The sequence below is a fragment of the Prenolepis imparis genome, unplaced genomic scaffold, assembly GCF_030444845.1.
Source record: "Prenolepis imparis isolate NDT839.2.m4 unplaced genomic scaffold, iyPreImpa1.0 SCAF_8, whole genome shotgun sequence".
NCBI lineage: Eukaryota > Metazoa > Arthropoda > Insecta > Hymenoptera > Formicidae > Prenolepis > Prenolepis imparis.
In genome coordinates, this window is record NW_028141166.1 from 11078272 (window position 1) to 11094564 (window position 16293).

A 16293-nucleotide genomic window follows, 5' to 3' on the forward strand; every position below is an offset into this window, starting at 1 on the left:
TTTGGGCTAGATACTGCTTGGTCGCGGCGAATGACGCGGTTTATAACACGGGTGTGTGTACTCCATAACGTGGCTCGTCATAACATTTGTACCAGCTCGTTACCAGTTTTGTATTACGAATATACTGCACCGTAATTCTCGCCCGCACACGCGGCTTCTCTACAACGTGTTGTGTGTATTCGTGCTTTCGCCGCATCCGTTTATTACAATCGTTTCATACCCCAAAGTCTAAGTCCTGATATTTGGATATTATGTAAAACGACGATTATATCATCTTATTATTATCTTTAATATTTTTTATAATGCGAATTTTTCATATAGCGACAATAGCTGACTATTATATTACTTGAGAAACTCTTTCATGTATAATTATTATTCAACATATCCGCAAAATGCAATGCAATCGCGGATAAGCCGCGATGTATCCAGATCACATTCCGTATATCGCCTGTTAGTGGACCAGTCTGTATGTGCGACGCAGCTTCTCTGCCGATGGACGAGCATAGAGAGCGATATTGATTTCCAGCGAAAGAGGGAGAGAGAGTGAAGGAGGAACGAGAGACGGACACCGTGTGTGTGCATCGTACCGTGGAACGAACCCAACCGACCTGTGCAACCTCGTGCCGTGCCCTGTCGAGGGGGTGGCTGGAGGTTTCACGGTCAAGGCCGGTGAAACCAACCCTCCGTGTTACCCTCGAGCGACTCTCACGCGCGCCCGGTTAAGCTTCACGGTGTCGTGATTAACGACTACAACCCCCGCGCTTGCTAGAGCATAACCAACGTCATCCCGTCAGCTTGAAAGTGGCACAAAGTTCGTTAATAGGTTGACACGGAGCGCTAATAACTGAGATTATGTAGGGCACAAACATAATATTTCTCTAATCCCCCGTATATACATTAATCGAAGCGATACATTTAACAAAACGCTAATATATGTATAAAATTATAAATTCTAATTATTTTTCTTTCACATCATCTCCTTTACTTTACTCCGTTATTCTTCTTCGTTGTTTTATTTCAAAGTGTTTTCTCGTTTCACATCGGGGTCTCGCATTATGCTGCGTTAAATAATTAATATTACATCTTCGCGTAAGCCAAGTGTATTCCCCGGCGTTCATGCGGCTGGAAGAGTTTAGCGTAGGATGCTTAAAGCTCTTCTCCGCCGAGGTGAACATTTCAGATACGAAGTCGCGCGTCTTGGGATAGGAGATAGGAGAGAGGAAGGTAGAGGAGAGACCGTATCCGATCGACGGTTTTACGCAAGCGTTTACTTTCCACGGATCTCTCGGCGGGAATCCACGGAGGACGGACAACGGTATATAAAATATCGTCGAGAGCTATCGACTGGTCGTTCGTTACGCGAAGACTACACCTGCACGCGGCCGTCGATGAAGAAACTCCGCCGCGTTCGGGCCCACCTACGCGACAGCTCGCTCGCTCGCTCGCTCGCTCCTTCACTCCGGGGCTCCATTATCGGTCCGGTCGAAGAATTAATTAGAGGAGGATTCCCACGCCTCTGTGCGTCCGTTCGTCGTCGGCGCATACAATTACGGCATGTAAATCTCAACGACACGTTCTTTCGGGGATGCTTCAAAAGTGTTTTTCAGATTTGTCTGTCAATTATCGATTCGAGAGATAAAAATTTATAATAATTCAGAATATATAGATCTAATTAATCTAACTAAATATTACAATATAGAAATGACTGCAAAGAAAATGAGAAATATAATTGAATATATTATATACCGATACATTAGACATCAAAAAATTACAATTCAGGATATGAAGAGTTAATTAATCTAAATATTGCAATGCAGATTACTATGAGAATTGCTAAAATTAATACTATAAAAAAAATGAGAGAAATTGAATTGAAGTTTTCCAAACGCTACATAATCATTTTATAAAAAAATACGAATCGGAACAATCTGAATTCTTAACGTAGGAATAGCTTCAAGCCTTTCTTCTTGCCACATGTATCGTTCTTCAAAGGTCAAATACGTCTCATTGAAGAGTTTCTATTAATGGCATTGTACGCTTGGCTATACGATCCGTCGAATCATTAGACTAACAATACAAAACATAGGTTTTCGCGACGTTTACGTTCGCAATGCTTTTCGACTAGCGTATTGAATGTACGTCTCTAAAAATCGACATCCCCAATTATGACTGCCTCAGAGGTGTGATTTGCATTTCGTGCCTCCTCGCAAGTATACGATTCGCAATACGTTCTTTGCGCAGGTGACAATTCGTGACGCATATTAACATAATGACGGATCATTACGGATCGACATCGCCAGATTTTTCGTGGGCGTACATTTGAAATCGCAAACAAGTATTCTCTGAGAAACAAATCATAATGAAACAATCAAATGCATTAACGCAAAAGATGCGAAAGAATAATATAATAGAGTTTTCAATTAATTTGTATATCTTTATGTAATACAATTTGAAGCAATAGATATATTTGCTACTTAAAAATAAATTATAAATTATAATTTGTAAAACATTTTTTTATAAAACAAGTGATTTATTTCACGAAATTTCTGAAATCATTAAGAATTAATATGAACAGATTTAATATTTTTAAAGTCTTTTTAAAAATTTTCTTTTACTCCATCGCTTGCATTTATTGTATAATGAACGTTCTCCTTTAAGATTTCTTTCACCACGTACAGATATATTTAATATTACGCGCTCCGGTTTTCTATGTGCTACTTCCTATGAGTCATCTGGCTTACACGGATGTATGATAATTTATATTGAGGAAACTCACCGTAAGCGCGTTTGTAAAATTGTGATTTTTAAAAAATTTTTCTGTTTGAAACATTTCCCTCGGAAAGAGAACGTACAATATGCATACATTATTTGCTCCCTGAAGTTTAAGTTGTAGTTTGTTACGAGGCTATCCAGATCTACACTCGTTAAATCAATAATCAACCCTTATTACGATCGTTAACAATCGTCACCGTCTCTTTGTTATCGTCATTGCCCCCGATGGATCGACATCGATTGACTATCATGATCGCAAATATGTATCCATGTATAATCGACACATGCGATCTCGTTGAAGAACATCGCTGATTGATCAGATACATGATACGTGACACGTTTTTTTTCATCGAATTTCGTATGAGTTGATTATAATTTGTCCAAACAATATTTACTTATAATAAAAACAGAATGCTTCTTAAAGGAAAGACAAAAAATTTATAGAAACGTATAGTTTTATTAATATATTATTATCATTTTGATATTATTCATTTTTCAAGCGATATTTGTGTTTCACAAAAAAAAATAGTTTCGAAAATATTTTTAATATTATTCTTTCGACAAATGTCACACAATTCTGCCAGAGTTATAATTTTCGAACTGTTGGATTCAAGTTTTAATTGATGGGCGACTTTTCCTTGGCTCAAGTCTTCTCTCCTGGGTGATATATATTTAAAGACTTATTTATATCTTGGAACATAAATACTGTCATGAAATAAAAAAGCAAAAAAAGGAAAACCGCAAATTACTATAAACCGCAAATTAGGAGTCTACTTATATTTAATAATCTTCTTCCAAGCTGAGAAGATATCAATATGACTAAGCCTCGAGTCGAGATTTGTTTAAAGTCCACATTGGTGATGGACTTTAAACAAGTGACATCTAATTGCATCTGCATCTTCGTTTAAGTTTTATATCTTGGCAAAATTTTATTTCCCTTATTAAATGGCTTCATAATTAATTTTGATTTTCCAATCTTTGGAAAGAAGAAATCGACTTTTTCGAATACATATATGCAACGCAAGAAAATACGCACTTTGTAGCCTTGGAAGCTTTGCGAGATGCTCTGTACAGGTACAGGTAAATGGCAATAAGGCGGATAGCGGCAGCCGTTTGATTAAGCGCGGTAGCTAGCACCGAGAGCGGTTGTTGGCGCAATTACGCCAAATGGATTTCCTAATTGCGGCGCCGTGCCACAAAGAGATTACTCACGTTCGATCATTCCGCGTCCGTCGAATCGGTAAAAATCACACCGTCGTATTCCTCCGCGCCATCGTGAGAGATGTATTTATTGCGGAATCGATCTGACAAGATCGTCTCTGCGCCGAGACTCCGTTGCCGCGGAATTTTTCTAAGAAACATCTTTACCTAATATTTTTTTCTACGCGATATACCACTCGTAATCGCTTCGGGGAACAAAGATTCAGCGAGGAGGTTCAGCGCGATCGTTGTGCGGGGAAGCAACAAAACGCTCTCGGGCGCACTGGTAGTTGTCTCTCTGGACAGGAGGAGTCACGTGTAATCTTATCGTCGAGATAGCGACTACCTTAATCCTCGCTTATTCTATTTCTGCACGGCCGCCGTTTCTTTCACGTGGGAGCGCGAGAGATGCCAGGAAGAAAAAGAGAACGCGAGAGAGATTGGGAAGAGGGAATGCAAAGGGGTTAAAGGAGTGAAAGGGGGAGGAGAAGGAAGATTGCAGGGGCTGCGTCAGGGAACGCCGAGGCGCACCGAAAGGCCTCCTCCCGATCTGCATAGCAAATTGGCGATCGATATACGGTGACCGGCGAACGCGGCGCACCGGTGAATCGCGCGAGCCTCGAATTAAAGCTTATAACTTTCATGTCCGGCGCAATGTATCATTATGCGCGCGCGAGGACCCCGGGATCCCGTTGATGCAGCTGCCGCTGCATCGCATCGGCGCGAATATGCGCATAAAGCACGATAAATCGTGTGCCTACCGATAGATACCGATCGACGGATGACAATCGCCCAACGATAATGATCGAGAGAAACCGCGTATCTAATCCCCCAACATGTAGGTATACTTTTTCCTTTATTTGTATAGCGACGATTGCATTTATCGGGGAAACGACGTATAACTTATAATTAAAATTTCGCGTAAACGTGATTGTCACATTCAAGTAAATTAGTCATTCAAATTTGCATCGATTTATAATTTAATAGAATCTACCTTTGGTAAAATCTCTCGTGAAATGAGCGGCGCATATAATATCCAAATGCAATATAAAAAATTTGATAAAAATGTAATTGCGTTAAATTATTGTTTGCATAGAATTTTGCGTGTGAAATTACATATAAATAAAAAAATAAATTATTCCTAAAGATAATAACATTTCCTAGATAAAAATACTAAAAAACGCTAGTGAATATCCCAAAGATTCACTCGCTAAATCGAGGTATCGAGGAACGTTTTCGTCGCGTTGTTTGCAAATGAGACAGGGCAGTCGTGACATCTGACACTTTGTGTGCTCCGAGTGTCCGGCCACTTTCTTTACTACTCGGATTGCTGTCGTATGAAGAACCCATTAAGACAATGGAAATAAGTTTCGTCGACGACTGTGTCCTAGGGGCATCAATAAACTTTTATTAAACCCGAAGCGCGCGAGAAATTTTGGAGATATCATTAATTTATCTTGGGCCAACGTACATTATGATTATACTATCGAATATATTATTTATTAAATATCACAAGTCAATATTATTAAAAATCAATTTTAACAAAATTAATAGACTTAATGGGAAATATGTGATATATGACAGATATATGTATGAAAAGAAATGAGATATATCTTCTATATATTTTCTATTTAATTTTACTGCTTTGAGCTGCATTATTTGTGAAAGCAAAAATAATTACGAAAAACTATAAATTAAAAACATATCCAATTATACTTTGTACACATGAAACATTTTAAAAAATCAGAAGATGCGAGAGAAACTATTTTTATTGCAATAATTTTTATTATTTTTTTTGTAATTTAACCAAATCGGCGTATTACGTTTCTTAATCTGTATCATCCGACAATTTGCACACTCGCGGCGTGACAAAATTCAGGGATATAACGCGCGGTAAATCGGCGCGTGCGCGACAGTAGCATCAGCAGAGAGATTTAATGTACATGTCACGCTCGCAGCACGCGTCAAAGTCACGAGGCGTGAAGGGACGAAGCGCGTGAGATTGGTCGCGGCAGATCGTTCTACGTGGCTGGGTTAACGCGCGTGTCCGCTCCACTTCCAACATTAAGCCACCCTCGCGCGCAAGGTGGCATTCAGCGTAATGTGTCGCTGGAAGATATTTTCAAAGCCCCCGCGAGAGTCCTTACGTATCACGCAAACTCCGTGCAATCGCTTTATCGAAATCGCAAGAGCTTCGATAATGTTACGCATCTGGACGCATCAAAGTCGTATTGTTTTAAAATAGCGAAACAAAGAAAGAGAATAAAAAGAAAAAAAATCTCTTTCATCTTCTTATCAGTCATATAATTAAATACATCATGCAGATAAAATCGACAAGTTTCAAGATTAATTGGACAATGTCATATCTCTGTTTTGTATTTTTCTGATTTTTACATGCTAAGCTGCAGCCATAACTCTCACAGCTGATTCTGTTATGTATGACAACGAGATTATATAATAACACAGATTGATAAGCTGAGCGTATAAAAAATTAAGATTTTAGGAGAACCCACGTAAATGACAGTCAAAATATAAAATGCATATTCGCGTTATCATTTAAATGCGTTTGCTGCATAAATAATTTAATATAGTAAATACATTTAAGTATATACACATTTTTTTCTCTCTCTCTCTCTCTCTACGATACAATTCCCTCATTCCCTCCAAGGATCGATAAATACATATTTCCAGTCGCGTTTTCAAACTTTTGCGAGGCGGAAAAGGTCGAGTGTAAAAAAAAAGACCGAGCAGTTGAGAACACGCTCTTCGCACGTATTTACTTTAACACGCGTGTCCGCTCCATTTCCGACGCTCAGCGTCGCGATGCTTTGACGAGCGCGGTGTAACGATGTTAAAACCGCCCTCGCAACGGAGGACAGGAAAGCTGGCCTCTATGAGATCGATTATAAATGCATTCTAGTGTCAACGAGGGTGGAAAAAGCGGCTTTGATATTAAATGGCGGTTTGCGCGAAAATTATCTCTTTCGATTCTTTCGATCAGAGTCTCTCTCTCTTGTGCGTTATTTAAAACAATAAGCAATGATCTCTCAATATATATATGTATATTATCTATATATTTAATATATAACAGTATATATAGAATAATATCGGTTCTCTCTGAATTTATGAATTAATCGGTAAAAACCTTCGGTACAACCCTTGCAGAGGCAGCATGATTTTTTGTTCATACGTCGTGTTTTTTTTTGTTTTTCAACGTGCAATAAAAGCAACGATTAAAGACGTGATATTAATGTGGGGCAAGCAACGATAAAGTTGCAACGAATAAAACTACGACGAAATATTACTCTGTTAACCGAGTTTCGATACAGTATGCGCTTATTTTACTTTATGGTAACACTCGATTAACGTCACACTTTTATATAACATGATAGGCAGCATACTTCTATGAGGGAAAATGCACGCTACTCACTTAATCACATATGCAACGTATTCTAATAACGTATCACACTTTGCACTTGTAATCGATTCTCTATTTTCATTTTCGTGATACGGATTTTTTTCTTGAAAAAAAAAATCGTTATATTTTTCTCGCGAATTCGGCATTTATTTTTATGTTTCGTGTATAGTGATCACGCACTTTATCCCCCTTTACGCTTTGTGACTTGTAATTAATGCAATTAAAAAATATTTATGTATTTAACATTCGAAGAATAATGCTATTTTATTATGAAAGATATATAGTTAAATAGCGTCAAGCATTATGATGTGTCATGATATATAAGACGTTCTTCTTGTATCACTATTAATAAATAAATCGTTTTTATGAGCAACTTTGCGATTCTCTCGACCTGAGCCGGAGCCAGATAAGTATGATGGGGACATCGCGGTGTCTATAAAAAATATCAAGATCAAATCGCGTCGCTTACCGGATAACAGTTAGGGGTTGCCACGCATCCGAGCCTTCGTAGATTCAACCTCCTCCACCTTGGGACACTTTAACCTTGGGCTTCTTCTCCTCTTATCTATTTTTTTATAGTCACAAATCACAATAGAGCAGGCACTGAACTTAGCTTATACAGAGACCATCCTCTCTCCGTTATCACAGCAACAATCGAACGTCTAGAGCCGTCGCACAGTCCGCGGGGTGAATATATAATACTGTCGGACTACTCGTGTTGGTATCTTCGAACGACGATAACAATCGACAAACAACAACAATCGCTCGTCGAAGGGGGGGCGTTGTCACATTGCATTTACACGTATAAAAATCTCGCTGATCCGTCAATCAACTTCGCGACACTTGTTCAGCAATTCTCTCTCATACATGTGCGAACGAACACTCCTCCCGTCGGGAATTCGCATTACTCGACGATGACGACGATGTGTTCTCTCGTGACCCTTGGATGATCCTAGAGATCCTCTTTCGATATTCCGGTATATTCAGTTAATAGTCAGAGCAGAAACTCGCGGCAACCACAACAGCAAGATCAATCAGGCACATCGAGATCACAGAATTACTCCGGTCCGGTCCGTCGGGATGTCTGACAAGATTAGGACGTAACTACTGGCGGCGAGCGAGCGAGCTCCGAGAGTCCCCGCCGACGACGACGATCCTCCAACATGCGACGGACGACGATCACACGCGCTTCTTTTCAGCACCCTCCCTTCCGAGCAACCCCCTGCGAGGCTTCTCCTTTTCGCGCTTCCCTTCGATGGCCCTTCTTTGCACGCGCGATTCGGCTGTCTTGCTCGTCGCGCGGGGGTGAAAAAAAGGGGTAACTAGAGAGAGAAAGAGAAAGAGAGCACGAGGAAGGAAAGGGGAGAAAAAAAAGGTAAGCGCACGTTCGCACAACCGACAATAGGGTGATCCTTTCAGTAGCGCGGTCTCGCGCCGACTGCGAGACTGTGGCGGCTCGGCAGCTTCACCTTCGGCCGCCGCGCTGTACCTTCCCCTCTCTCTCCACGTGCGCGACCCGGCGCACACGTCCACCCCTTCCTTCTTGGTTGACTTTCGTGTCCACGGACCTTAGGTGCTCCCTCCCCCTCTCCCTCATGATGCTTTCTCCTCTGCCACCCCTGCCTAAACCCGTGCCAGCTGGCCCCACTACCGTTCCCTCTCGAACTCTCCTCCGGACTCTCAGTTCCCTCTCTTCGAGCGTATGCATCAGCCTAACCGAGCACGTTAGGCACTAGGTGGGTGCACGCACACTCTAGCGCGTGGACGCACGTACGGACGCCGTGCCACGCCTATCTCCCTACTTCGTGCACGCGTCCGACCAGTTCGCGCTGTTTTTACTAACGCACTGGTAGCCGACTGCTGAGGGTAGAATCGAGAGGGAAACGCGAGCGTATATGTGCGAGACGAAGGGAGAGCGAGAGAGCTATCTCTCGCTGGCTGGCGTCTCGTCGGGATTGCCCACGCGTTCCTTCGAGGCTGCGTGCACCAGGCTTCCCGATAAAGAAGCCGGCGTCGCGCACGCTTAATAGCGCTGAACCGCCACTGAATGTGAGAGGGAGAAAGAGACTCTAACATATAGATAACTTATCTCAGAAAATATATTTTTCCGTCCAATGATTGCGTTGAGAAATACTACCGAGCATTGTTATAATCTATCATTCGCCTTCAAATTTTTTTTTACCTTGAGTTAGAGACATACATTTATTCAGCATTCTTTCGCGAGAGTAACTTCCGGATAAGCTGTCCGGATAAACTCGGTTGCATTCGCTCCGCTCTGCGCGAACGCGGAAACTCAAATATAGCCTTTTGGAAAGTTTCTGATAAAAATACCTGACGACGCGCCGTCCTCTCCTTCTATACGACTTTTGTAAACAAATGCCTCTTGAGATATTGACACGTGATCGAGGCTCCGGCCACACTTTAGACACGTGTCCACCATGTCGAGAGTGCTCGCTAAGTGGCCGCTGGACCGTTTGAATTTTTTCTAGACGTTTGTTATTTGCCTTTTTCCTCTTTTAATTTTTTTCTTTAAAGCCGAAGAGGCCGACCCAATGCCAAATGGAGAACCGTAGAAGAGAATAGTCGAAGTTGATTTATTTTAGGAGCTCGCGTGCCGCGAATTCAAATTTAAGATTGTCCGTTTTCTCTCTTCTTTAATATATATACTCTTGGCGAGTAATCGAGCATCGTCTAATGTACGTAAAAAAAAAGAAGATTGCGTAATCATTGCTGAATAATTCAATAATTTATGAATGGTCGCGCAAGAATCGCTCTCCGAGCGATAATTGTTTGTCGGCACTCTTCAATAATAATCATATAGTCTCTCCTCCGAGATGAGAGGTCAATAGTCTCGTGTGAATCGTGACAATGTGAATCCCGTTCGGAGCCAAATGGATCTTAATCTATTCCATCTAGCAATATAGGCGCGTATGATCGAGAGACGTGTAATTTGGTAAGTGCGTACACTAGGGCGAAGTCACATACATGTATATTCTCTTCTGCTCCCTTCCTTTCGCGCTGTAATTATAATAAATTGATAGGTTCGTGGGCCATCGCTTATTGGAATAATTGCGCGATCTCGCGTCATTAGCCTTAATGAGCCCCGAGTCCGGCTTTTAACTCCTCCTAGGAAACCGTTGCACTTACGAAACGATCCGAGATACACGGTATTCTCTTCGCGAGGTGCGTGTGCCCACGCACTTCGTCGCCGGCCGATTCGTAAAATCTAACATGTAATTACATGGTCTCGAGAGAGTGTGTCGTGCCATGACCTGAGACTAATAAATCTACAAATGTACAATACCAAGACAGACAATCGAGGATTTCGTAACTGCTGCATTCGCTCAACATATAATTCATAAAATGTATCTCTGAAAGCATTTGTTTCTTTCATGAGAACCCTAGAGATTTCAAACAAATTAATCTTTAATGTACAATATATATTTTATCGTTGGTTTCGTATCATGTTTAATTTATCAATTATATCTGCATAATTAAAAAAAAAAAAGAAATGCCACATAATACAACGCAATGACGTTTCTGATCGTTATGACAAGAGGATTCAATGATGAATGATGCCGTCGATAAGGGTAATTTGCGCATCTTTCCGACTGCACTTCTAAAATTTCCGGGAAAGCGGAAAGCGGTCGTTGACTCGCGTAAAACCTCTCTGCATCTCTCTGTTTCTTTTTCTTTTCTTTTTTTTTTTTCACGCGCGACTTTCACGACACGTTGCACATACCACACGCGCGCGTATGTACGCGCATTGTCACGCACGCCTTCCGAATTTTGCACCTGGGTATATACCCACCTTTCCCGCAAGAAAGAGATCCTTACCTAAAGGCACGCACGAGATGATCCAGCTGTTTGATCTCCGCCACGCGCTCCCTTTTTAGGGAGCTTGCGCGCGTTACGTTACGTTGCGCCGGGATTCCGTAACGGCATCTGCGTTTACACAAGTCTTCGCGCTCGTAATGTCACGTTATATCAGATTTTGCTAATCCCCGGCGCGATATGAGAACATCGTAACGGTAAATGGGCCATATTTTTACACCATTACATATTCAGGAAAAGATTTTCGAAAAATTAAAATTATATATATAGTTACCATAATTTACATTATTATATAAAGTTCTCCAAAAAATTCAAACTAAAAATGCAGAAGTTGTGATGGATATTATATAATTTATAAGAGATTTAATTTTTTTTTAATGAGTAGCGCCAACACACATGTGATATTTGAGAAATAATTTTTTTTAATCACTTTGGAATTCTATAATTTTAACGTTTGGAGGAGATATTTAGATTAATATTTTTTATACATATCAGAGACATATAAAATAATCTTTTTAATTAAATGGATGAAGCCAATCATTCTTATGTCTTATAACGCGAAAGCACAGTTCTTTAAGAAAATAATGCTTTCTTTGGACATTAATTTCGCGCGAGTCCGGCTGTGCGAAAATACGCGTGGCTCGCGCGACGAAAGGATCCGTTCACCAAAGATTCCCGCGGACAAGAAAGAGAGAGGGAAAGAGAGGACCACGGGCCCCGGGCCGAACAAATCCCGAAATAAATGTCATCGTGTATCATCGTGGTAACGTAATCCCGGATCGCGAAGACAAATAGCAGCGGAATACGATACGATGCACCGCGGTCGGTCGTTCGGGAGAAGAGATGAGGAGCTTTCTCGTTCTTCGTATTTACATATCGCGGCGAAGGAAGGTCCGTATAGGGAGGCGTTTGTCCTTTTTCCCCGAGAGAGGCGAGAGAAGGTATGACGGCTTCAGAGGACGAACGGAGTGAGACGTATACGTCGTTAAGGTCGCCAGTAGTATACGATCGATGAAGGACGGACGGTGACTCCTCTCTTCCAGAAATCGAACAGGCTCGGATAAAGCTCTGGCGCAAATTTAAATTATTGCAGCCGAATAATTGTCAGATAAATCTAATGTGTATGATCTAAATTAATTCTCTACCGGGGTTTAAGTTTAATTATTTTAAATTGCACAAGAAAAATAACTGTATCAAACAACCTTACATTTGATGTCATCTTGATTGAGAAAATCACATTCTCGTGATGTAAACGTCAAGAAGAGAGGAAAGAGATATGCAGCTCCTTTCTTATCAATATGAAATATTTAATTATATAAAAATTATATTATTATAAAAATAACAAAACACACATATTAAATAATAATTTAATATTAGGAAGTTTTATAGATATGCTTTGATATATCTGTAGGTAGACAATTTCTTGGTATCGCTAGACACTTTAGAGTCTCGCGGCCGACATCAGTTTTGCATAAGCAGCTACTCCGACCCTGAGAAAGGAAAAACAAATCAAACGGTCGGTCATGCGTCAAGATTTTAAGCAAACACGTGCAGGTACGCGTGCGCACGTTTATGTGCGAGCACGCAACTGTGCACGCACGACTACGCGTATTAAAAAAGCGCGTTTGCTCTGTCTCGAAGACCTCTTCGCGGGCACGTACAACTAGAAGAGAGGAGTCTTGCTCCGAGAACTCTCCTCCCGATTTAGCCGGCCGTGTCACCGTCTCTCTGCTCACCTTCGGAAGGTCTTTCTCAAGGTTGAAAGTCTAACGACCGTCGCGTCGATCCGTCATCCGTGATCGAGTAGATAAGAGGATTACACGTCGACTCTTTTCATAATTTTCAAAATTGCTTTCGCCGAAAAAAAGTAACACCAGGCCCGAATTTTTCGCACTACGATATACGTGACTTTTGGATCCTTTTTTTTTTAATCGAAAGTTTGAGGAGATACTCCATAATATCTCAATTAACTAATAAGAACGATTTTACAGTTGTGATATTTTTATTGGACGCACGATATATCTTTATCCAAATATACATAAGTTCTCGTCTTTGAGATATCCGTGGAATAAACTTATAAGATAACATAATGAGCGAGCGCGCCGCTTGAATATCATAAATACAGGGATTAGTACACGAGCTATAGAAGTAATATAAAAAAAGAAAAAAATACAGAAGACATTTAATACCCGTGTCATAAAAGTGGCACACGGAATACAGAAGTAATTTACACGATCCACCTACGACGTGGTGCGTACAGCGCAACAGGTTTCCCAAACGTGGTGAAGCGGAACACCGAGAATTCGAGCGTGAATTATGACGTTGGCCTTCCTAATACACCCTAATACAGTCGCTGTTAGCTGGTCCCGTTGTAGGAAAGGGGCAGAAAGGGACAGGAAGGGGGCGAGGTAGAAAGGGCTGCTGGAAAACGAATAATTTGTCGGGCGCGGCGACCATTTTTCCACGACGCAGTCTCCTACGAGAGGAAAGAGAGGAAAGGTTCGGAGAAAAATAGAAGATAGAACGATGAACGGAGTGGAAAGCGTAGGCGGGGCGCATACCAGAGGCACCTGCTCATTTACTTTGCGCCGGTCGGCTGTGGCCGGTGCAGAGAAGGAATGGAAAGAGGGGAAGGGGGATCCTCATTAAGACTTGCCCCTACCGTCACTTCTGCACCGCAACGTCAAGAGGATAGGGAAAAAATGCAATTTATTTTCTGCGAGTATGGAATATACGTTCCAGGCGGAATCTAAATGCAAATATGTATTTACAATACTGTAACGTCAGTTACATAAGGCAAATAATGACTCGCTGAGTAAGAAATTATGCGGACGTTTTTATAAAGACACAAGACATTTTACATACACACACACACACAGACACACATTGCAAAGTTTAATTGCGCGAATGTTCCAAAGAGCAGTCGCGATGATAACAAAGAGATAGAAAGATGAGTGAGAGTATTTATTGTATTCTGGAATTAGAACCCCTTGTCGAGGAAAAGTACTTTTTGCATTGTATTTGCACAGATATAGATAGATTATATGCACAAGAATCTATTATACTCTTGTGTATGGAATAAAAATTATAATACTTTGAATTGAAAGGCTGATGAGAACAATCAATATGAACGATAAAAAGCATTGAAGAAAGAATACTAATCTTTAGAAATTAGCAGGTTTTTTCAACTGTTCTAAAAAAACCATAAATTTGTCTGACAATCAATCGAATCGGTTTTTAAAAATTAAAACCCTTCGTTTCGAATTAATACCGAACAAGTCGTAAATAAGTTACTAACCAGCGATTTTCACAGAAGCAGATGATAGGGGGGAGGAAGCGCCGTAAAATCCTTCCCCATGCATTTCAACGCCTAAAGAGATTTACGAGGCGGCGAAAGGAAAGAGTACGAAGAAAAGAGAGAAAATGATGGAGAGAGACTGAGAGAGGAAAAGATTACGCAGAGACTCGGGGTACGCGGGAGGGAGATATCGGGGAGGGAAAGAAAAATATAGTGAAACCGCAGTCACCCTCCGCACCGCTATGGGCGTGCGCCGCGGGGCCCCCGTGGAACCCCGTGTAAGATCTTACATAAAGATCGTCGTCCGTGCACACAATAATGGCCCCCGAGCTGGCTGGCTGGCTGTCGCCCGTATATACCCCGTGACCTCGTCGGCGACCGTTATGACGAGGCGCTCGCTGTTGCAGCTTGCCTTGTACTCCGCGTGTAAACCACGCGTGTACGTGCCTTTTAGGGCCCTCGTCCGCCCGCTCGCTCCGCGGACGCATTCACGGGACAATGGCGCAGGAACAACGAAGCTGCAGGGGTGCGATGTAGCCCCCTGTGCGACGCGACTATCTCAATTTGTATCTTTCGCGAGAGGTGCGCGACACCACGTCTCCTTGCGTTTACGTCTACTTCCAGGGATCAAAGGATTCGCGAGGATGATTATATACGTCTTAAACTTCTTCACGTGATATCAACACTTTGGCTATGAGAACAATAATACCAGGAGGGATGACTGTTCCCCAAATATTACATTAAGTTTATAAACGATTCCAAGTTTTGCTCTTTTAATACTGATGTCTGATTGAAAACTTTAAAGATCTAACTACAAAAGATGTAGAATATAATTATAAGAATTGTGTGAGCGTATTCTAAATTTTCCAAGAAACTCAGTGTACAAATTGATGCAAAAGATTTATCGCTTTTCTGTATTAAAACAAGGCTAAGCAATTTTTTCTGTATGAGAAAAGTTAATTATTAAAGTCGGTGACAATTTTGTCTTGATTTTGTTTTTAGTTTCATTTGATAAATATGACGAAGCATCAAGCTCTTATATAATTGAATCAAAACATCAAAAAGTTGCAACAGTCTAAAGAATATATCACAGATATTCTTTAGACCGTACAATCTTCTTTCAAAAGGACGATACCTTTCGACGTCAAGGAGATCCGCGAAGAGATCAGAAAGGATTTCGCGAGATGCTCTAATTTGCAGAAGAAAGTTCTTTAGGATGCTTTCACATCGCGATGCGTGTGTTACGTGAGTGTGCCACAATCCTTTTCAGCAGCAGCAACGCGGGCATCCTGCGGCGTGACGATGTACGTTGACAGAATTGACGCGTAATTGCACGCTATATACTGTCGCTCCGCGGACCTCATAATGAAGCCTTATTATTAACGATCGCCCGCGGCAGATCGCACCGAGATCGCGACGGTTTCACACGCTGCGAGAAGTCCTCCTTTCAAAGAGCGCGCTTGGTACCTTTATCGCCCTTCTGAAAGAATATCGAGCTCTCCTTTCGAGGTGACGTGAAAAGGAGAGTCCGGGGCCCCCCCAAAGAAACCTGAATTGGTCCGCGGTAGCGCCCGGTAGCGACGCATCATGCGAACAAACCGACATCACGACGTTGGAAGACGAACGTTTAGCACAGAATTGCACGACCCGTATTGTACGAAATTAAAAAAAAAAGACTTTTCTCTCAGTTTCTTTTCTTGTTCTATTCCTTTCTCGGAGAATTACTTTGTTTCGGGTGTTTTTAAACGACTCTGAATTGGTCCGCGGTAGC

At 41.5% G+C, this 16293-nt stretch overlaps 1 protein-coding gene across 4 annotated transcripts in view; it reads right to left on the bottom strand.

Moving 5' to 3' along the window:
- Klu (zinc finger protein klumpfuss) overlaps window positions 1-16293 on the bottom strand; it is a 67155-nt gene that overhangs the window by 38982 nt on the left and 11880 nt on the right. For 2 of the 4 annotated variants that reach the window (XR_014425807.1, XR_014425808.1), the window contains exon 1: window positions 7860-8993. The exons of 1 other annotated variant lie outside the window; for it this stretch is intronic. The gene's annotated coding sequence lies outside the window, so the exon portion shown is untranslated. Of the gene's footprint in view, window positions 1-7859; window positions 8994-16293 lie in introns of those variants that run through there. One more of the 4 variants, XM_083043595.1, reaches the window with a different exon arrangement.